The following is a 24,880-nucleotide window of genomic DNA, read 5'->3' as shown; positions in this document are numbered from 1 at the left end:
GCTTTGGATGTGTGTGTAGTCTGTGTACCAAGTGTAATCGGCCCGCCTTAAGCCGATTGGGTGCAATATATATATAATTTTGCGGACAATAGATTCAAGATCATGGTCATAGGGCTAAGTTAAATTCTGACTAAGCATGATCAGCTTAAGTTCCTTTATCAGGTTTAGACCAAACTTGGTGGAATGGTTGAAGGTGAGGCAAGATGGTAGCGAATAAAATTAGAGAATATTCAAAGGTTAAGGTCAACAAAATATAGAAAACAGTTTGATCTTAATTAAGCGAAACTTGGAGGAAGGGTTGAGGATCAGCCAAAGTATTAACCTAAAGTGTTTTAGAACACTAGGTCAGAGATCACGATTACTTGGCATTGTCAGTTTAGGCGTTTTAGTCCAATTTAGACCAAACTATGTGGAAGGGTTCAGGGTAAGGCAAGATAAACGGGATTCGATTATGAAAACAATAGAATATCAAGATCACAGGGAAAGGTCAAAGGTCGATGTCACATACCAAGGTCCACTTAAACAGTTTCGATCCAATTTAGAGACGGCTTGGTGGAAAGGTTCAGGATAGAACAAGGATGAGACTAATCTGCAAAGGTGAAGGTCACAGGGAAAGATTAAATACTGCTTTACGACTCAAACAACATTTATTCGATCTGAACTAACTTAATGACGGGCATGAGTGTTAACCAGAGATAAAGCGATTTGGTTATGAGAACAATCAGTTAAAAATAAAGGTCATGCGATAAAGTCAGTTGGAACAGTTTAGAATCCAATTTAAGCTAAAGCTGGTGGTAGGTTTTAGGATCAGGCAAGAGGTTATTCGGTTTTGAGAGCAATTGGATTAACGTCGAGGTCAAAAGGGAACGTTAAATGTTTTGCCCTTAGACCAACTGGTGAGCTAGGATGTTGTGCTCCCTGAGTGCTCCTTCTTGTGTTAATATTTTGTTCCTGTCATCTCGGGACGATTTAATTCTCCTCAGAAGAGAATTTTCCAACTGCAGGGTTTAGAGGCAGCCTTCGTTGATCCCATGAACTATCAAGATTCTCTCAAAAAACATGTAACATTGCCACAGAGCAGAAACGGTAAAGATGACGCTCTCTTGCTGAAACGGTTAATAATTGTAATAATAAATAATTGTTTCTGTGACTGGAAGCAGTTGTAATGCAGTATTTTATGACATTTTGTCCTGCGCTTGAAAAATGAAAGCGCAGGGTAACGCTTCTATTTTTGCTTGCCTTTTTTGTTTTGTTTTTCTGTACGCTTCGCTCCTCCCAACGCCTCCCTCTCACGCAAGGTTCTCCCCAACTTTTAACATCCCATTAAATGTTTCTGTAGTTTCTTTGGACTCTGAGAAACCTAAAGCGTTGTTCCTTCTTAATTTACCACAGCGTAGTTCATTATTTATTCTTGCAGGACCAGAGGATTCGGTTACACTTAAACATATCGTCATATTTTGTACATCGCATCTTACCATTCTCTTCTGTACTACTTAGTCGCTTGAATGTACACTTAGCTTTCACCATTAACAAAAAAGATGCAGTTGAGCTGAAATTGGAAGAATAAATCGCTAAGGAGGAAATGTTTCGAAAATCTCTAATGACACATAGGACCCGTTACCATGAATATTGTACCATCCAGCTCGATCTCGGTTTCCGTTTTCCTCCTCCAACAACCCCACTCCTATAAACTCTCCTAGTCAATCTCTCACTCTCCATTCTTTCCAAACTCGCTTTCTCTCCCAAACTTTCTCGGACTCTATCCTTACACTCGATGTCACAGAACTTGCGCTCTTAAACTTACACACACACACACACACACACACACACACACACACACACACACACACACACACACACACACACACACACACACATAAATAATCGAGCGAACAAACACTCTCTCTCTCTCTCTCTCTCTCTCTCTCTCTCTCTCTCTCTCTCTCTCTCTCTCTCACACACACACACACACACACACACACACACACACACACACACACACACACACACACACACACACACACACACACACACACACACACACACACACACACACACACACACACACTTTCATATAACGGGCCGTATCGTCTTCAGTTAAGGAAGCTCACTAACACCTTTTCCTATGCGATCTGTTTTGCTTATTACACCTTACTGTTCTGTTCTTTGTTATATAAAGCCTTCTAACATTGCCATACTCTGCATAAATCGCTAAAGAAGAGATGTTAGGGAGCCTTCTTACTGTACCCGACGAGAATTTTTGCCAAGGACTTGATGATTCGATTAATCTTGCAGATCGATAGACAAAGAATTAATTGTTTCAGTATCCGATATGATCAAAGGTTAATTTATTTTCTGGTATGTAATGTTTCGCACTGTTTCGCTCTTTTTTCTTATGCTGATTAAATCATTCTGAAGGAAGCATGAATATCACATCACTATGCTCCTTTTACTCGGACTTGGCCTAAAATTGCCATCTCACCATCTTAAATGCTGAGCTGCGTCATTAGATTAAGAGCAAAATTTATCGCTAGTCAAGTAGTGTTTTGAAAGTGACCTAGGGCCGTAGTATTGTCTTCTCTGCCACGGATGTGAAGTAAGCTGCAAAGGGACGAATATCTGAGCCAAGAAAAGGTGAAAGGAGTGTAATAAGCTGCAAAAAAGGACAATAATCCGGCCCAAGATAAGGTGAAAGAACTGTGATAAGGATAGTGAAAAATACTTGAGGTCTTTCATGTACTGTAGAAATCCATGCTATTATACCCGGCTTTTTTTCATCTGACTGAAATGGGCCATTCTCGCAACTTGAGTACTATGAGTAAGTTGCGGTTGCGTCAAAATCGACGAGCTTAGTTACGAGCTGGGAATGAGTCTTCTTTGTTACCATAGTCCATTCTCTTTAACTAGGCGGAGATTTTCATCCTTTTGCAGCCTAATTAGAGCCCCTGCATGGCAAAATAAGACAATACTACGGCTTTTTATCCTTGTCACAGCACTTCACCACCACCAACACAATCTGTTTTTATTCGTTTGTTATAGCACAGCATTCAGTATAGTGTAGACGAATGGCAGTTGTATGCCTAATTAAGGTGCTGGAGGAGGACGCCTTCAGATGATGGCAGTGATATGACCGGGTGGCTGCACTGTGGTTATACAAACGTCCCGCCCTGTGCCCCAGAAGGAAGATGGTGGACTAAAGGAGAAAGGTAGTTTCGGCCTGCAGTCCACTGGGTTCATATTCAGATGAGCCTGGGGTTGCTGCTGCTACTACTACTGCTTGTACTACTACTACTACTACTGCTGCTGCTTCTACTGCTACTACTACTACTACTACTGCTACTACTACTACTACTACTACTATTAGTTTTAGTCAAAATTATTCTCTAGTATGACTAAAATCTATCTGTCAAATAAACTGAGAAACAAATCCGGATTTTGCAAGGAGAAAACAACTCGACTTTGGCAGAAGTTAACCTCTTCATTACGAAAGCCTTTTAGGAAAATAAGCACAAATCACCATAAGGTAAAAACCGTCAAGCAAAGCAATAAAGTGGACTACCTGGTATCTGTATGCACTGACTGAAACGTCGTTAAGTCAACCAGAGGGTGATATATAGAGTTGCTGAAGTGAGAGATGGGGTGCACGAAACATATTGAATTCGGTTAAATTTTGGAGTTAGTAGATGTAATAGGAGTATTAGTAATAGTAGTGACAGTAGTAGTAGTAGCAGGAGGAGGAGGAGGAGGAGGAGGAGAAGAAGGAGTGGTGGTAATGGTAGTAGAAGTAGTAGCGGAGTGGTGGCGGTGGTGGTGCTTTACTAATAAGAACTCCACAGAATGTGGAGTTCTTATTGGTGTGATTATATATATATATATATATATAAATAGATACATATATATATATATATATATATATATAGAGAGAGAGAGAGAGAGAGAGAGAGAGATACAGATATATATTGGGGGGAGGGAGATCTAGAAGGTTGGCATTTAAGGACCGTTCGGGAGAGGCTTGAAATTTTCAGGAATGATGTGTCTTGGCTGCAGGCAAAAAAAAAAAAAAAATTAACTAGCACTGGCGCCGCAAAAGCCCCCCCTGCTTTTTTTTTTTTTTTTTTTTTTTTTTTTGCTCCGGTGCAGCAAAAAACTGCTGAATCGATTGCATTGCTAATGTTCCAGCATGTAGTTGTCAACATATACCACTGCACCTGGGTATTGGTATTGAGATCCAATAAATAGTTTTTGGGATAACGAGAAAAATGAAAATGGCCGCCTTATGTCTGAAAGTGTTAAATCAGAAAGTATTTGGCCGATTTTGACCAAACTCTGTGGAAATGTAGAGGATCATGAGTGAACAGGATCTGCATAGTATGAATGACCTTAACCTTGATCTCATGGTCACAGGCCAAAATCCGTAAAAAAAAATCGACTCATACCAGAAATCCCTTAATATTAGGTCTACAGTAATTGCAACTGTATTTTCATCTGGCATTTGGAGTTCTTTGAATATTGCTTCAGCAATTTCAGAATTCTAATTCTAATTCTAATTATTATTATTATTATTATAATTATTATTATTATTACTGTTGTTGTTGTTAACAATGCGAAGTAGGACTGATCATTTTTAGGATTGCTCCCGATACCGTTGCACCGTACCCAGGCTATCTCTGTGTGTGTGTGTGTGTGTGTGTGAATTCCTCTTAGACTATTTGATGGATCTGAATGAAACTTCTCAGGCGAGTTCGTCTGGTTCCTGGGAAGGTTTACCACTATATACAACTTTCGAACCATGATTTTTAGGGGGGCCGACCCCCCTCACAAAGTTATGCATTTAAAAATAGTGAAGTGAAGCCAGATATGGATTTGATATCTTAGTACAATGGCCTCTCATTCGTAATGCGATATTTCGGAAGCGTGATTCACCCCGTACCAGTGATTCTTGGGGAGGTGTTGCCGCCGTCCCCCCATAAATTATCAGAAATAGGGGATTATGAGCATGTGGATTTCAAAGAAATCAGAATACATATCGCAGGACTGGGAATGCAGTTTCCATGTTTTCTTTGAATGCACAGAAAAAAACTGCACATATTAAGATCTCAGAATTCTGTGGAGTTCTTATTGACAGTCTATATATTATTTTTCTCTTTTCTAGAGGGGGGGGAGGGAGCGGGAGATCTTGAAGGCTGGCATTCCAAAACCGTTCGAGAGAGACTTGAAATTTTCATGAGTAATGTATCGTGGTTGCAGGCTTCTTTTAGCCATTTTTTTTTCCTAGCACTAGCGTTGCACTAGCGCCCTCTATGTAATTTTTTTCCATTTTTTCTCTCCTGCGCAGCAAAAAACTACAGAATCGATTGCGTTGCAAATATTCCAGTGTGAATCATCAACATATAGAAGTGCACCTGGGTATTGATACTGAGATGCATCAAATACTTTTTGAGATTTTGAGGAAAGTCAGGACGGTCGCCTCATGCCTGAAAGTGCCAAATCGGAGTGTATTTGGCCGATAATGACCCAGGTCGGTGGTAATGTAGTGTTTCATGAGTGAACATTATTTGCATTGTATGAATGACTTTGATATTGAGCTCAAGGTCACAGGTCAAAATCCGTGAAATATTGTGAGTAATACTGAAACTCCCCTAATATTAGACCTACAATGATAACAAAAGCATTTTCATCTGGAATGTGGAGTTCTTTGAATATTGCTTCAGCAGTTTCAGAATTTTAGTTAAGAACTCCACATTCCCAACCATTTCCAACCCTCTAACTATCCTCCAATTGCTTTAACATCCTGTGTCTCAAAACTTTTTGAGTCAATTCTTAATAGAAAAATTTAAAGCATCTTTCCTATCACAACCTTCCTTCTAATCGTCAGTATGGGTTCCGTCAGGGACGCTCCACTGGCGATCTTCGCACCTACCCTTCAGACTCCTGGGCCGGTATTAATAAAAACTTCTAGGAGTACTCCTAAAATTACTACTAAAAGTGGTTGTAGATGAGAGTTGCTTCTAAAAGTTCCTCCTAGGAGGACTCGTAGTAGTAATTTCGCTCCTATTATGAAGTGTTACCAACACAAAGAATCTCTGCTTAATATATTTTAAAAATTACCATTAGAAAGCCTCAGAGTATCAGTAAGTAGTTTAAAAATGAAAGACTAGTTTTCATATATAGAAACAACATCTATTTGATCATATATTATGATTCTTTACGAATGTCGATAAAATGGATAAAATGTAAGCACATCGTGTGGTCAGCTGATCGTGCCTGCTACCATCGGGGCATTGTGTGTACACGTGGTACAGTGACCGCCAACAATGGCACAGTTTCAACATACCACGGCTGCAGATAAATTCCGGAGAAAGAGAAATGGACGGAGGAAGAGTGTCTCGTGCTGGCAGAAGGCATTGGAGAAAGAAAGAGAATTATAAATGGGAAATTCGGCCCGGGGAACACATCGGACATGAAAAAGCAGGCATGGGCTGAGATTGCAAATGCCGTGAATGCTGCTTCCTCTCATCCACTTTCTTGCCAAATTCGGGCATCAAGTGTTGATCCTGGGCACCTTGCAACCACATCCAGTATTTTATATTCACTCTCAATCGCCAACTGAATGTTCATGCTGTGGTAATTTTTCCTATTCACATACACTTCTTCATACTGGTTTGGTGCCAAAATACGTATGTGAGTCCCATCAATCACACCAGCTACCCCAGGAAAGCCAGCAATTCGCCTGAGCTTTCTTTCAGTTCTTTGTAGTTCAGGGAGTGTACGGGGGAACATCACAAACCTCTTAACAATGTGTGGAGCAGTTAGAGCATAGTGTTTCCGTTATCACATTGCTCACTGATGGCTGCGATGGTCCAAAGTCATCACAATTACACTGCTGCATTTTTCCAGTTGCAAGGTACCTTAATAGTATCAACACTTTCGTCTTGGGTGTGAGAGGATGGTTTCGATGTGTGGGCCATTCCAATACATCTCTTACTAAATCAGTAATAAACAGAATGCCCTCACGATCGAAATGGTACCTTCTTACAAGTTCTTGATCATCATATTCCATGAATGCATCCTTCCGAGCTCGAAAATTTCTGCGTGGTGGGTGGTGTCAGTCAGCCATGGTCTATGTTGTCTTGCCTCTTGGTGTTTGAGGGATGCAGCTACTGTGTTTACTGACACTAAAAGCCTTACTATCTCCTTAAAAGTTATTGTGGAGGACTTTTACTTTTTAGTGATTTTACGAGTACACTTAGGAGCTGAAAGTAAATTTTAGGAGTACTTCTAGAAGTTAGGAGCCAAATATCACTTTGAGAGGAACTTTTTACTCCTAGGAGTTTTTATTAATACGAGCACTGGTCATCCTCCTTTCGGGACTTTGGCGAAAGCTTTGCCATTGCACTTGACATCCTAAAGGCTTTCGATCGAGTCTGGCATAAATCTTTGATTTCCAAACTGCCCTCTTACGGTTTCTGTCCTTCCATCTGTGTCTTCATCTCTAGCATCCTTTCAGGTCGTTCTATAGCTGCTGTTGTAGACGACCATCGTTCTTCTCCTAGATCTATCAACAGCGGTGTTCCTCAGGGCTCTGTCCTATCACCAACTCTCTTCCTTTTATTCATCAATGACCTTCTAAGCTGTACGTACATCTCACCCTATCCACTCATACGCTGATGACTCCACCCTTCACTTTCCATTCGGTTCCCGTAACGTTCATCTCAGCGGTTACTTCAACAAACAATGGATGAGGCTATGGCACACCTAATGTCTGACTTGTCTCGTATCTCTGACTGGGGTAAAAATAATCTTGTTTTTAATGCATCAAAGACTTAGTTCTTACACCTGTCAACTCGACAAAATCTTCCACAGGAGTACCCACTAACATTTAATAATATCCAGCTTAATCCTGCATCATCCTTGAACATGCTTGAGGTTTCATTCACTCGGGATTTATCTTGGAAAGATCATATTACATCTCTTGTAAAATCTGCTTCCAAGAGATTAGGTGTGCTAAGCCGACTCTGTACCTTCTTTACCCCTGCACAGTTGTTGACTTTATACACGGGTTTTAATTCGCCCTTGTGTAGAGTACAACTCTCATGTGTGGGGAGGCGCCCCACATGCTGCCCTTCTCAACAGGGTGGAGTCAAAGGCTTTTCGTCTCAACAACTCTCCTCCTCTTACTGGCTCCCTTCAACCTTTGTCTCTTCGCCACACTGTTAAATCTTTATCTCTTTTCTATCGCTACTTCAATGGTCACTGCTCCTCTGAACTCTCTGCTTGCATCCCTCCACCTCTACGACGGGCGAGTAGCACCCGTCTAACAACAAACTCTCATCCCTTTTCTGTCCAACTCTATAAGCAAGAGTTAACCGTTACTCCCAGTCCTTCATTTATGCAACAGGTCAGCTCTGGAACTGTCTTCCTCTTCGGTATTTCCTGCTTCCTATGATCTCCAGTCTTTCAAACGTGTGTGTCTAGGCATCTCGAAATGATCGGATCTTGAATTTGGCTCTCTCCGGTATTGTTTTTTTTTTCTTTCTTTCTTGGAAGGAACAGTTTGCAGGCTCCTGGCCTTTGGTTCCTTCTTCTAGCATTAAAGAAAAAAAAATCTGTGGAGTTCTTATTGATATTGTAGATATTATTTCTTTTTCATTTTTTCATGAAAGTCTAGAAGATTGGCATTCCAAGAACGTTCGAGATAGACTTGACATTTTCAAAAGTGATATATCTTGGTTGCAGGCTTCGTTTGGCACATTCCCCCCCCCCCCCAGCACTAGCGCTCTTTATGTTATTATTATTATTTTCAAATTATGCTCTCCTGTGCAGCAAAATCTACTGAATCGATTGCTGTGGAAATGTCCCAGTCTGTGGTCGTCAACATTTACTAGTGCGCCTGAGGATTGATACTGAGATACAACACACTTTTTGAGATACTAAGGAAAGTCAAAATGGCCACCTCATGCCTGAAAGTGCTAAATGGGAAAGTATTTAGCCGATTTTGACCAAACTTGGTGGAAATGTAGAGGATCATGAATGAACTTGATCTGTGTAATATGAATGACCTTGACCTTGGTCTCAAGGTCGCAGGACAAAATTCGTAAAAAAAAAAAAAAAATGAGTCATACCAAAGTCCCTTAATATTAGGTCTACAATGGTAAGTGTATTTTCAAAATCCTTGGAGTGGTTACTTTTTAAGATTTCATGACAACAGTTATTTCAAATCAGTATTTTTTGACGATTTTTGACAATTTTTGGACCTACCATCAAAATACTGTGTATGTTTCAAAGACTACACCATATCTGATGTACAAATATGTATAATATTATTATTATTATTATTGTTATTATTATTATTATTATTATTATTATTATTGGGTCATTCTAATCTGCAGTGTGGTATTATCATCTGCAATGTATGTCATCGTACGGAGTGGAACAGACTGATTGAAAGGAAAAAAAATGTACGTTAATTTCATGAATAAAAAGTAGAGCAGGGTAAACGAAACATTCTGACAAGAGTACAAATGATGTCGGGTGAACGAGACAATGATTCACTGTACGAAATGGGAAAAGATGAACGAAGTATATTGATACGAGTAGTAATAGGTGCAGGGTGAACGAAGCATTGTGAAGAATTACGAATGGGAGTGTGAACAAAACCCTGTGAAATACGCGCTAACCGAAATCTAATGACCAGGACAAGCTGAACGATGCGTTATGAAAATTTAGCTTATTTCACCAGTAAAGGGCGGAGCAGGGTAAACGATACATTATGAAAACTTGCATATTTCACCAGTACACGGTGAGATAGGATGAAACATTTTAACAAGAGTAAAAAAAAAAAAAAATGGTACAGAGTGAACGAAACATTGTGAAGAAAGTTCGAAATAGAGGCTTGGTGAACGAAACATTATGAAAAATCGTACTAAATGGGAGGGGTGAACGAAACAGTGTGAAAAAACGTATGAAGTGGACAAGGGTGGACGTAACATTGTCAAAAAAAGGTACGAAATGGGCAAGTTTCAACGAAAAATTGAGAAACGCGTACGAAATGGGCGAGGGTGAACATAACATTGTGAAAAAAGTACGATATGTGCCAGGGTGAACGAAAACATGTGGAATTACCAGTTAACCCGAGAACTAAAGGTTGGGACGGGAAAGTGATGAGGAGGAAAGTCAATATTGGAAGCAGGTATGTAGGCAAGATATATTTGAGAGAGAGAGAGAGAGAGAGAGAGAGAGAGAGAGAGAGAGAGAGAGATGCAGCCACCATGATATATGCTGAACTTTACGTAGGAGAGAGAGAGAGAGAGAGAGAGAGAGAGAGAGAGAGAGAGAGATGCAGCCACCATGATATATTGCTGAACTTTACGTAGGAGAGAGAGAGAGAGAGAGAGAGAGAGAGAGAGAGAGAGAGAGAGAGAGAGAGAGAATGGTTGGGAGCCATTATTATACTGTTGAACTTCAGAAGACAGTGTCATAAGGAGTTACATAGATTCACAGACCATATTGACCCGGAGCTCTGGCCTTAGTACAGAAAGATTTACTAGATGGTATGTGGAGGCATGCATCATCCACTACCTCGATATAGTGCTATCTTCAGGTGCTTCCACACTGAGTGACAGTGGCAACTGTTTTCCTGTAAAACGGAAGCCATTTATTTATTTCGGATGTCATTATTCATGAAATGGACAACTGGTGATTTAGTGGGCTCTGGCGCTTCAATTGGAGGTGTCATTAGAGAATTTAACCCCAATGGGTTGTTAGGATTTATCGCTTCCATAATACCACTCAGGGTCTGGCGACTGGACACTCGCCTACTATATACAGAGTGACTACCTGGACCCTCTTCGTTCCTGACGGTGTGGTAAAAGAGAGATGGGAGATGGATGAAAATAAGGTTTCGTCTGTCGATACATAAGTTTTTGAAAGGGGTAACAAAGGAGAAGGCTCTCATCCTCTAGACCAGTGGTTCCCAAACTTTTTCTGGTCGTTACCCACTTTTCATACATGATCCTTGTCCATGGCCCCCCTTCCCCAGCCATAACCCATGACTACAGTGACTGTCTACACTACAGTCCTACACTCATCATGTCCATATAAAAGTCACTCTAGCAAATCCTGTAATTTTATTGATTCCATTTGTTATTTTCTCTTTTGTTAAGTATTAATAAAGAAATGTTTATTTTGTCTTAGCTGAATCATTTATAATTATTGAAATGGTACTAAAGGAATAATAAAATGCACACTAAAAAAAATCCATACTTAGAGTAATTAAAGATTGCATTATTGCGAAAAGCTGATTCAGCAATAAAAAAAAAATTCACTGGCAGCAAGGCATTGCACAAACCTGTACTGAACCCGTGTAAGTTCTCTCCACTGACTACCTACTCGCTAAACTCCTTCGGTTCAGGTTATGGCCCCCTACATTCTGATATATGGCCCCCAAGGGGGCCATGGCCCCCAGTTTGGGAACCACTGCTCTAGACCCTCCGGCAGTCCGTTATACTGGAAACAGGCAAAAGCAACACACAGCAGGCCTGAAATGCTTGAAAGAATATGCGTAGGAATGACAGAAAACAGTAGTTCAAGTGGAATTACTATGCCTAAGATATGACCTGTTATAAAACCATACATTTTCTCACTTCTCTGTATATATCGACACAGGCAGATATACCCATACAGTGATGTAGAATCAATGCTAAGCTCATCTCAGCTGCTAATAAAGACTTCTCTGATACATTTATTGTGGTGCTTTGTAAAGGATGTTTCAGGAGCTAGATTTATTTTTTTACAATGCTGTTCGTACATGGAAGTATCTAGGTAAAGTTTGTGACCTCTTAACTATTACTTCCTTGCACCAAATGGGATGTACTGGTGCAAAAGTAAGTCATCCTTCCACATCAGAATTATGTAAACTTGCCTCAGAGTCGACGCTTTGGTAGTGAAAGCAAACTGAATTCCCACTGTTTCTAAGAGTGGAGATTATTTTGTTGCACTTCTTTGTCCTGCTCTGCTTTGACTGTGACTTAATTGTCCCCATTTATTTATCAGTCCCAGAATTTGTACAGCATAATTCAAATAAGGTGGGACAAGACATTTGCTAGTGCCGCTGTTGTTTTTGCTGTTGAAGGAGAAGTTTCTGTTTATGAATCCCAACATTGTCTTTACTTGTTTTTTATTGCTTCATTGCACTCTTGGGAAACTTTCAGAGCGACTGAAAATGTAACTACCAGATGTTTAATGTACTGAGCGTGTTTGATCTGATGCTCCGTTACCCCACACCTGCAGTCTTCTGAAATTCTTTATCTGGAGAACCTAATATTAACATGACGAGACACACTCCACCCTTCTAGTTGCTCAGTAATTGCAGTGAAGTCCTGCTGTAGCCTTAGCTACATTTCAGTTAATTTCAGTTACGATTGCCTTACCTTCAGATGAATCTTAACATTGTGCACATATAATAATGACGTCCAATATCAGTGTCCTATTCATATATAATAGCAAGAACTGGCCATTGTCCAGAAGCCATGAATGCATCACAATAAAGAATGGTTCATGACGATGTTTGTACATTTATGAATATTCTCTGCTTGCTATGATGCACCCAAATCTCTGTCCACTTGCCTATATTTCTTAATATTGCTAGGGTATTTCAGCATAAGCTTGTCGTGAAAAACTTATCAAATGTCTCCTGAAAATTCGGGTAAATCGCATGTATTGAATTGATGTTATTATGTATGCGGAAGAAGTTATGATAGACTTCTAATACATTAGTAATGCAGGAGAGATAACTAAGCTCTAAGACTGTCAACCCGTAGTTTGCAATATACCTCTGTAGGGGACGGTGCTTTGTGACTGTGACATATTGTACCTCTATAGAGACCCTCACTCAGTTAAAATTCCCGGGTACGGGAAGGATCACTATCAAGGTCCTATAGAGATTTCTGATGCCCGCCAGCCGATTGGCTGCTGCATTGCTACCAGTGATCAGTGTTTGATTAGCAATAGTGGGTGATTGATGTCCCTGTGCTTTTCGCACTTCCCCAGCCTCCAGCCACTTGTAATGGATCTTGGGACAAGATCCTGGGACAGGTAGATGTGACAAGAATTGCGTAACAGTAGATTAATACAGCACGTGTACACTGAGAAACTCTATCACGATGACTTCTTGCTTTATCGACCTAACAGCTACACATTTGTGTGGTTTGAATATCTCTCTGCCACTGTCTCTACCCTGAGAACGTGAGATCATCACAGGGTGTTCATGTGGTGGTCGTTTCGCTAACGTTTCACTGAACTTGTAAATACTCTGATCGGTCACAACAGGCTTTCAACAACTACACTGTGCATTCCTACAACTGTATTATACAACAGTTATACATCAAGGTATATACATAATCATATACATAGCTATATATTAATTAATATTTATACATTACACCCCTCGTGCACAGTTTCTGCGATTCCTATGGGGTTCCTAAAGACTGAAAACGAAAAAGCTCATACGTTTACAGATACGCAGGTGATAAAGAGAATGAAGAGTTGCCAAGAAAAGTCCAATATCTGTGCGTGGTAGAGTGAAGTTACGATTGTGATTAGAGTTACAACGTGAGTGAGGGTGAGGATGAGGAGGAAGCAAAGACAAACGCGACATCCACCCCACCACACACAATGCAACACTGTTACAGTATGATACAGTTTTCAGTGTGCCATGAAAGGTTTCTGTTCAAGTGTCCTAGATGCATCTCCAGAGCAAATTCGCTAAAAATTTAGAGGTCTGAGCAATCCAGAATTATGCACAAAATTTCTACAGTTGACTGGATACTAGCACTTCACAGGATCATGAGGTATCACTGGTGCAACAAGGATCATAACAAGCAATTACTCCATGTGTCTGAGGTTAGGCGTATTGCCTGCATAATACACGAATGCCAACTCCAATTATATGGGCATGTGGCAAGTTATCCAAAGGTTTTTTTCTGTTCATCCCTGGTTGGAGGAAATCAAGGGGAGGCTATGAAACTCATGGCTGGAGCAAGTTGACCTATCATGTTGGAAGATATCTGGAAGGTGGGGAAGAATTGTTGCCAGGAAGCTTGCAGGAGTGGACTGCGGTAGAGGGGGTCAGAAAATGAGTGACGCTACGTGTCCCACGGTGTTCACCCCGAACGAATAAGTGAGTGATGTTGCAAAATTAGGCCGAATATTACCTTATCGTGTTCAAGCTGTACAGAAGTCTGAAGCCTTATAATGGTGACTTTTTTTTTTTTTTTACTAATGTCAGATAATCTCCTTCGGAAATATATACTGATTGTGTACTGCAGGGTATTGAAGTGATCTACACCAACCCGAATAGTACGATGAGATCTTATTCCATTTTCTTGCGAGCTTTCGGCCAGAAGAGGATTATTCATTTTCGTTAAGAAGACCCATTGGGATTGTCACTAGATGAATAGCTGATTTAATTTATTAAAAGGAATATATATATATATATATATATATATATATATATATATAAACCAGCTCTACTATTGGACAAAGAAATCTCTGATTTTCTCCACGTATTCCTTGACTGAGTCCATCTCTGCCAGATTTTGTCTGCAAACTTCTCTATTTCACCTCTCCACCTTCTGTCTGGCCTTTTTCTGTTACCCTTGAAATCTCTTGGGAGTCCATTCAGTCGCCTCTCGCTTCATTGGTTATCCCTAATTCAAGCTACATGACCTGCCAACCTCCATTTCTGTTTTTTTTTTTTTTTTTTTTTTTTTATAACCTCAGTAATGTCTTTGACTAAGTTGATTTCTTCGTGTCTCTCAGTGATATTCCCAGCACTGGCCTTTCCATTGCTCCGTGAGAATGGATTAGTTCGTTTACTATTGATTTTGTCAATTTCCAGGTCTCACAACCGTATGTCATTGCTGGGATTATACATTCGCCATGTACCTTGCTTTTCGCACGTACTGGGCAAGCTACTTTTCATGATGTCTCTGTGTTGCCGAATGCTCTCCATCCAGTTGTATTGCGTCGTTTTATTTTGTTTTCATGGTCTTTCGTTAGTTTTAGTATTTGCCCCAAGTAATTGTACTCCTCGACTTCTTCAAGAATGTCTGCCTTTGTTGTGATGACGCTTTTTGATGTAATTGGATTAAACTTTGCATTAGTTTTTTTTCCAGTTCATCCTTAGCCCTGTGTTGAGACTAGTTAGGTCATCAAAATTTCTTGCAATATCTCTGATGTTTCTAAGACCAGGACAATATAATCTACCAATTTTAATTCGTTTTAGCGTTCTCCATCTATGTTTAATCCTTTGTTCTCCCAGTCTAGCTTTCTGAAAATGTTTTCAAAGCTTGCTCTGAGCAATTTTAGTAATATCGCATCTCCCTGCTGCACGCCTTTCCCAATCTTAGTTTTTTCTGAGTCTATATATAATGTAACTGTGGCAGTTCCCTCTCCGTATATGTTTCCGTACAGTTTTACAATGTTCATATGTATATACTCCTTGTACCCGCAATGAATTTACAATTGCTATGTGCTCCACTGAGTCGAAAGCCTTTTCGTAATCGACACCACCTGAGCACAGTGGTTTGTTATATTCTATAGTTTTCTCAGTTAGCTGCTTCATTGTGTATAGATGATCAGTCATTGTATACGCGCTTCTGACTCCTGTCTGTTCACGAGGTTGGTTTTCTTCCTGTGTTGTTGTTACTCTGTTCTTAATGATTTTAGTGAAGAGTTTGCAAATAACTGATAGTAAGCTAATAGGTCGATAGTTAATAAAATCGTTCAACTTGCCTTTCTTGTAAACAAAAATAACGTTTGCATTACATCATCTTATTCAAATAATTTTCTTTATAAATTGGGTATATTAGTGGGCAAACTGATTTTCAACTTCTACTACTGCATCCGACAGTGCAAACACACACACACACACACACACACACACACACACACACACACATATATATATATATATATATATATATATATATATATATATATATATATATATATATATATATATATATATATATATATATATATATATATATATATATATATATATATATATATATATCTTCTACTGATAAAGCAGATCTCTTCGTTCAGACTTTCTCCTCCAGTTCCACCTTAGACGATTTCGGTGCTTTTCCTCCATCACTTCCCCCCTCTGACTTCCTCATGGCTGACATTAAAATTTCTTCAGCTGATGTATTTTCTGCCATCACAGGCCTCAATACTAATAAGGCATATGGGCCTGATGGGGTCCTTCCTGTTGTTCTCAAGAACTGTGCTTCTTTGCTCACACCCTGCCTAGGCAAACTCTTTCGCCTTTGTCTATCACCTTGTACCTTTCCTACTTGATGGAAGTTTGCTCTCATTCAGCCAGTCCCAAAGAATGGTGACCATTCCCAACCCTCTAACTATCGTCAAATTGCTTTAACATCCTGTACCCCAAAAGTTTTCAAGTCAATTCTTAATAGAAAAATTTAAAGCATCTTTCCTATCACAGCCTTCTTTCTGATCGTCATGGGTTCCGTCAGGGATTCTCCACTGGCGATCTTCTCATCTACCTTTCAGACTCCTGGTCATCCTCCTTTCGGGACTTGGGCAAAAGCTTTGCCGTTGTACTTGACATCTCAAAGGCTTTCGATCGAGTCAGGCATAAATCTTTAATTTCCAAACTGCCCTCCTACAGTTTCTATCTTTCCATCTGTGCCTTCATCTTTAGCTTCCTTTCTGGTCGTTCTATAATCGCTGTTGTAGACGGCCATCGATCTTCTAGATCTATCAACAGTGGTGTTCCTCAGGACTCCGTCCTATCACCAACCCTCTTCCTTTTATTCATCAATGACCTTCTAAGCTGTACATCTAATCCTATCCACTCATACGCTGATGATTCCACCCTTCACCTTTCCATTCGGTTCCCGGAACGCCCATCTCAGCAGTTACTTCAACAAACAAGGGATGAGGCTATGGCACACCTAATGTCTGACTTGGCTCGTATCTCTGAGTGGGGCAGAAATAATCTTGTTGTTTTTAATGCATCAAAGACTCAGTTCTTACACCTATCAACCCGACAAAATCTTCCACGGGTATACCAACTAATGTTTAATAATATTCAGCTTAATCCTGCATCATCGTTGAACATGCTTGGGGTTTCATTTACTCGGGAATTATCTTGGAAAGATCATATTACGTCTCTTGTAAAATCTGCTTCCAAGAGATTAGGTGTGCTAAGCCGACTTCGTTCCTTCTTTACCCCTGCACAATAGTTGACTCTATACACCGGTTTTATCCGCCCCTGTGTGGAGTACAACTCTTGTGCGTGGGGAGGTTCCCCACATACAGCTCTTCTCAATAGGGTGAAGTCAAAGGTTTTTCGTCTCTTTAACTCTCCTCCTCTTACTGACTCCCTTCAACCTCTGTCTCTTTGCCTCACTGTTGCATCTTTATCTCTTTTCTATCGCTACTTCAATGGTAACTGCTCCTCTGAACTGTCTCCATGCATTCCTCCACCTCTACGACGGGTGCGTAGCACCCGTCTAGCAACAAACTCTCATCCCTTTTCTGTCCAACTCTCTAAAGCAAGAGTTAACTGTTACTCCCAGTCTCCTTCATTTATGCAATAGGTCAACTGTGGAACTGTCTCCCTCTGTCTGTATTTCCTGCTAGCTTTGATCTCCAGTCTTTCAAACGCAGTGTGTCCAGGCATCTCGAAGTGATCGGATCTTGAATTTGGCTCTCTCTTGTATTTTGTTTTTCTCTTGGAAGGAACAGTTATTGCGGGCTCGTGGCCTTTGGTTCCTTCTTCCTCGCATTAATATATATATATATATATATATATATATATATATATATATATATATATATATATATATATATATATATATATATATATATTTATACACACACACACACACACACACACATATATATATATATATATATATATATATATATATATATATATATGGAGCCTCTGTGGTACAGTGGTAATGTGTGCGTGTTCGTACACTGAAGAACGAGGGTTCGCGCCCGCTCAGGGTAATAAACTTTGGGAACGTTCTTCAGGCCATGTACTGCATTGGCGGACACAAGGGGTGCTGTGGTTGAACCAGTGTCGCTTACTATAAAGTATGCTTGCACCCAGTCGGCTTGCGCGGGCCGATTACACTTGGTTCACAGACTACACACACATCCAAAGCCACTCCAACACTACAATTACACTTACAAGCACTTCTCACCCTACATACAATCTCTACTAGACAGCCTAAGCCACTTGGTAGAGATACATTGGCTGTATCGTCCCCACTTCGGTCGGAATTGGCCGGTCCTGGAGTGGACACTCAAACGGCTGATGTGATTATATATATATATATATATATATATATATATATAGGCTACCGAATTCTGGCCATATATTAGAAAATTTAGTAGTTTGTTATGCTAGGCTTATTGGTTCTACATACCAGGGTCGTCTCAGGAATGGTGTGACGGTATTCCTGAGAGTGTTGTTTTTGACATTTCGGGAAGGGGGAGGAAAACTGACAAAAGGAATAAAATTGTTTTTGCAAAATTGAAGTAAATCAAGCTGTTCATTACTGCATTCTGGAGTCAAACTTGTGTCCTTACAGAAACCAGATCACCCCTCTGGCCACACTTCCGCCACCTTCCCCGCCTTCAGTAATATCCCTACATCCTCTTGAATTCTAATTCTCTCGAGTACTGCCAGGTTCTTGAGGAAGTAAGCTCAGTAGTTTTGACACGTTTCCAGAAAGTGTAAAGTTAATATTGATCTTGTCTGTACACTTATAATTTATACTCTCTCTCTCTCTCTCTCTCTCTCTCTCTCTCTCTCTCTCTCTCTCTCTCTCAAAAATAACGTTACCAGAGACAAATAAAAGCAAAGAAATAAAGGAGAATAGGATGCACCGACGTTATTGAAAACTGGTAAATGGATAGAAAACGGAGCTGTGGCCCATTTACCCCGAGCAGTGATAATGGTCTGTCTGTCTGTCTGTCCGTCTGTCGCGCTCCATTTTATTAGTTAGAAATGAGAGTTGAGATTTTGATGGTGGTGGTGGTGGTGGTATTATGAGTGACGGAATCCTAGGTTATTATCGTTGATTGGAAGTACTATCCAAGGAGAAAGATGAAGTCAAATTACCAGTAGCTGTCCACGCTCAACACTCTCAGGCAGGGAACACAGTCGCAAACTGTATAGTCTACGCAGTTCGAGTTTGAACTGAAACAGTCGCACCACACAAAGCCTTTCCTCATGTTTACTGTCTGTCAGTTCATCTATCCGCCTGTCTATCTTCCATCTCTCTCTCTCTCTCTCTCTCTCTCTCTCTCTCTCTCTCTCTCTCTCTATATATATATATATATATATATATATATATATATATATATATATATATATATATATATATATATATTAACAGGGTTACCCGGCGTTGCCGGGCCAAAAAAAGGGAACACACTAATCTTATTTGTTCTGGTTTAATCTCTCTTTCCACTCCAGAAGGACCATGCACCTCTTATGCTTTTGAATAGGGATTATAAGAGGTCCAGTAACTTTCTATTTCAGCTTTCACAGACAGTATGTGTGAGCACTTGTTTACTATTACTGGTGACTCAAATGTATTCCAGCCGGTGACCTCAAACGACCTCGGAGGTAGCCCATGTCCGAACTGGAGGTCATGTGAGTCTTCATGCCAAAAATTGGGCTGCTGGGCCAGTCGTTCGAGCGTGTATTACCGGTGACCTGAAATGACCTCCGACCGGTGACCTCAAATGACCTTGAAGGTCAACCCCACAAAGCCCATGTCCGAACTGGAGGTCATGTGAGTCTCCATACCAAAACTTGGGCTGGAGAGGTACCCGGCGTTGCCCGAGCCAAAAAGCCGATCACTCTACCGGTTACCTCGAATGATCAGATCTGAATTTTGACCTCTAAAACCATCCTTCGGTCACCCTGATTCAGAATACATATGGGTCTGGGGTCTCTAGCCCATGGTTTGGGCGTGATTGAAGGACAAACATACATACAAACAGAGAACGCTGCTCTTATATATATATATATATATATATATATATATATATATGGCTGTCTACAGCCAGACGCCTCAAGCCGGAAGGGGTAGCCTCAAAAGCATCACCACCTCCACGTCACCCTGTCCTCTCCCATCAGACTGTTTTCCATTCACCTCACATGACTCTTTCTAACATACCTGTCCACCTCATCCCTCCATATCATCCTCGGTCTACCCTTACCCTTCCTCCCCTTGCACGTAACTCACACATACACTCTCCTAGCCACAGCCAGTATTACTAATAATTACCTATCCCCCATTTTTTTTTTTTTTTTTTTGGGGGGGAGGGGGTGTCATTTGGAACAACTTTAATTCTTGGACGTATTTAACCTGAATCCCATATTGCAAGGTGTGGTCAGTAACGATGCAGAAAAGTCAGGCAGGTTCTGTGATCGTCAGATGGTTCAGAAATTATCGTAAAAAATAGTTTGCTTCTTCATACCTTCGTGTTCTCAGTGTTGATATTTCGGTTCTGTCTTTTTATCTTTTAGTTGCCACAAACGCAGTTATTATTTTTTGGGCAAATTCAAGACTGTTTTTTACTTCGAGCAGCTTAGGGAAATTATAGCACATCACTAGTTCAATGAAATTTTTTCCCTTAATCTTGAATCACTGATTTCCTCATTCAGATAATACCGTCTTATGTTAGCTTCAGGAAAATACCTTCTTTCTGGAGTGTGACCATTAATTTCATCTACTTCTTGCTGCCTATTGACGGTTTTATTCAAGCTAGTACACTTGCTGGACTGAAGAGGTGCAAGAGGGTAATGCCATTTCACTCCAGGTGGAAAAGTCTCTTATATCTAAATAAACTTTGATACTAAAAGAATTTAATTTAAAAAGACGTTTCTCCAATTAGCTGATGCGTTCATAGAAGGTGAGCATGTCTTATTAGCTCGAACTGACCACGTGCGAGTTTAGGTTACAAGGAAGATCAAAATATCGACATTGATGATTTCGTAGTCAGCGCAAATGGTGTGTTAAACTGATGAACATCGAATGAAAAGAGCTTTGACTCATTATGAAGTACTTTTTGAAGAATGTTATGCTTCGATTTAGGTGTAAATGATGAAAATAATGAGCTATTTCTTAAATACTGTGAAAAGATTGTTGATCTTTAATATTGTACTATCCTTACTTACGACAACATCGAAACATAACATTTTTAAGCAAGTGTTTGATATTATGGCAAAGCTGTTTTCACTCATTATTTTCGTATTTTCAGCACGACGTATCAGCGTGGATATTTTGAACTTACTTGTAGCCCAAAACTCACAAGTGGTAAGTTGAAGAGAACTTTATTGGATTTCGTCTATTTGACTTTCCTTGGCGGGGTCAGTTTTGCAGCCTTTCCGTTTCTTATCTCCTTCCGCAATAGAAAACATCTAACCTCCCAAATGCCTAGCTGTGATGTAAGGTGTTTTATCTGTAGTATGTGCATAGAGGTAACCACAAAGTATCTGGAGCATGGTGGATGTAAAGGAGAGGCAAGAACAAGAATGTAACTTGATTGATTGTGTGTGTGTGAGAGAGAGGGAGAGAGAGAGGGGGGGGGGAAGGAGGGGAGGAAGGAGTTACACACACACACACACACACACACACACACACACACACACACACACACACACACACACACACACACACACACTATACATACTTTACGTTCCCTTCTTTTAATTCAATAACAAAACTTCATGAGTAGAACTGAAAACCATAAACTCTTATCCTGCAACTTAATATCAGAATTTCATGAATAGGACACTAAGCCCGAAAACTGTCCACCACCCACCATCTATCTGTTTATCTATTGCCAGAACCCGTAATCCCGTAAGGGGTGACCACAGAAATAGTGCCTCCATGCCACCCTGTTCTCTGTCATTTGGCTGCCCACCCTCCAGCTCACACACCCCTCTCTCATCTACTGTACCTCTCCACACACTAACTCACACCCGCCTTTCCCATATCTCTCCATCTCATCCTCGGTCTCCCCCTTCCCCTCCCTCCTCTTCACTTCACTCATATTGTACTAGTCATTCTTTCCTTCTCCCGCCATACCCTCCAGGACTGAACAGAACATGAACATAGGTGGAAACAAAACTATGCCGAAAGAAAGTGCATGTAGGAAATTTTGTAGGAACGATTGAAAGCAGTATTGAAAGAGCGATACAAGTCTTTACAATAAACTAATTAACATGTAACAAATTGTCATTTTATATGTCTCGTTTTCCCAAGTTTTTTCCATACCTTTAGCTTTTCATCAGCTATCAACCAGCATTTAATTGCAGGCATGTTATCCAAAATTCCCACACAGATAACACTTGAAAAAACATACATATATTTATTCATGACTGTACACATCCATAATGTTATGCCTGTTGTGACGAGTGCTAGTCTACCCTGTATTTGAACATTTTCACTGTGGTTTTGTATAGCACATATTACAGCGAGAGAGAGAGAGAGAGAGAGAGAGAGAGAGAGAGAGAGAGAGAGAGAGAGAGAGAGAGAGAGAGAGAGTTTGAAGGATACAAAAACAAGTAGTACCTTAAAAGGTCTCGCGGCCCATACCGAGGAGACATCATGAGTAAAGTACATTCCTACTTTGGTGGTGAGAGTAAAATATAGCAAAGGTGAAGCTTCCGATCCACCTCTCCCATCCACATAATGGGCACGGAAAAGGAGGTGCACCTAACCCGAAGGAAAAAGGCCGAGGGTGGAAATTTTACATGAAATTGGGAAACATTCAATTTATCACTACCGTAACTTAGGCCTAACAAAGCCAAGCCTCGAACTGCTCTATCCATGAATGAATTTAACAACTTGCCTTGATAGTCTATTCCTGGCACTGCAGATCCTAAATGTGAATAAATAGCGTAATGTGTCATGGTGGTAGGTAGCACTTCAGGTATCAAGCTTCCATTCATGGTTCCTCGTCGAGTTGCTTAGTTTCAAACAAAAGAGACCCACTGCACACTGCCTTCTCCAGTATCTCATGTACCTGACGGATAGGAATAGTGTAACGGCCAACGCCTAGATTCTTTCAAGCCTTGCAATATCATTCTTCAGGGTCAGCATCCAGAGCTGCACTGCATTTTCAAGATGCGGCTGTACAAGTTAATTGTACAAAGGGAGTACCATTTCCTTGTTTCTGTAACTAAGCTGCATCTTTACATAAAGTAGAAGCCTCTGTGTTTTCTTCTATACATCAGTGATTTTTTTTTTTTTTTTAGCAGACTTTAAGGTCACTGCTGATTAGTACACCTAAGTATTACTGCTAGCTAGTACTGCTGATATCACCCCCTAAGAAGCAGAAGTTGGTTTTTAAATTTGCGTAACCGATGTGCATCACCTTGCACTTGTCCAGGTTGAGCAGCATTTACCACTATTCAGATAGCTCCCCTATTTTAACCAGTTCCTTAGTTGTTCTGTCCTTTCGTATGATGAGGTATTACCTCCTAGCTTCTGTGTCGTTTGCAAGCTTTGCAGTCCAGCTGACGATGCCTAAGTCTAGATCATTAACGCAAATGATAATATGGCCCTAGAATTGAGACATGGGGAACTCCATTGATAACTGATATCCAATCAGTGACTGTCCCATGAACCACTCTTCTCTGGCGTCGGTCAATCGGCCAGTTTTCAATCCATGTAGTAGTTCTCTCCGAATTCCCAGTGCACGAGTTTTTGCCGTCAACCTTCTATGAAGCATTTTATCAAAGGCCTTCTAGAAATCCAAATTAAGAATATCAATTGCCCGGCCCTGGTCATATTTAAAGGGCAAGCAGTGGAGGAATTCAGTCATTTGGTCAAACATGAACGATGCCACCTAAAGTCATGTTCCAAGTCATACAGTAACGTGTTTGGTTCTAGATATGTACAGTCCTATTAGTAACTGTATCCACCAGTGCCTTCGTGTCACAGATGTAAGGCTATTTGGACAGCAGTTTCCCGGACAGTGGCGATCTCCATTTTTAGAGAGAGAGAGAGAGAGAGAGAGAGAGAGAGAGAGAGAGAGAGAGAGAGAGAGAGATGGATACAGCAAGAAAGACGGAAATAAAGATAGATTCGAAGAATAAGAAAGATAGATAAATATATAGATAGAGAATAGGGACATATAAAGATAAAGGTAAATATATAGTGATAATGAGTTAATGGCAGAAAGATGAATATATAGATAGATAATGAAATATATAGTGAGAGAGAGAGAGAGAGAGAGAGAGGGAATGAGAGAGTGGTCTGCATATAAAACAAGTGCATTCCAGCGTGTTGTCTGTGCAGGGGTACAAATTATACAAGCAGGCTCACGTTTGCAGCTACAACAGGGTAAATGAGTGTGTGTGTGATGACAGACCCGTAAAATATAATACTCGTGCTGTGTACCAGGGCGTAACATCAGTTCATAAAGGGACTGTGTTTGGTATTGTTGCTTAACGCAGGTCCTTGTCGCCGAGCAGACCCGTCGACCACAGGTAGGCAACTGATTTGTGGAGCTATGATACAGATACAGTCGGCATCAAAATTCCTACTATCAATGCAGGTTTTCTTTACAGAGGTTTCGATAATGAGTTTGGTTGAGACGCAAGCGGTACTGATATGTTTTTTTTTTTAGACACAGATCACAGTCATCAGTGTCGTGTAATGTGGACTTAGAAGACTAATTATCGAAGACAATGGAGAAAAAAAGCAGGACAGGTGACAGAACATTCGTTGCCGACTGTGCCGTACAATACCCGTAAATCGACGTCCGTTTATGACAGACAGCTCCTTTCCCACAGCGAAATGCGGGGAAA

The sequence above is a fragment of the Coenobita brevimanus genome, chromosome 107 (genome assembly GCF_032717465.1).
Source record: "Coenobita brevimanus isolate Jiangsu-jjx chromosome 107, ASM3271746v2, whole genome shotgun sequence".
NCBI classification, from domain to species: Eukaryota; Metazoa; Arthropoda; class Malacostraca; order Decapoda; family Coenobitidae; genus Coenobita; species Coenobita brevimanus.
The sequence above is the reverse complement of the archived record's forward strand: the minus strand, read 5'-3'. Positions refer to the sequence as shown.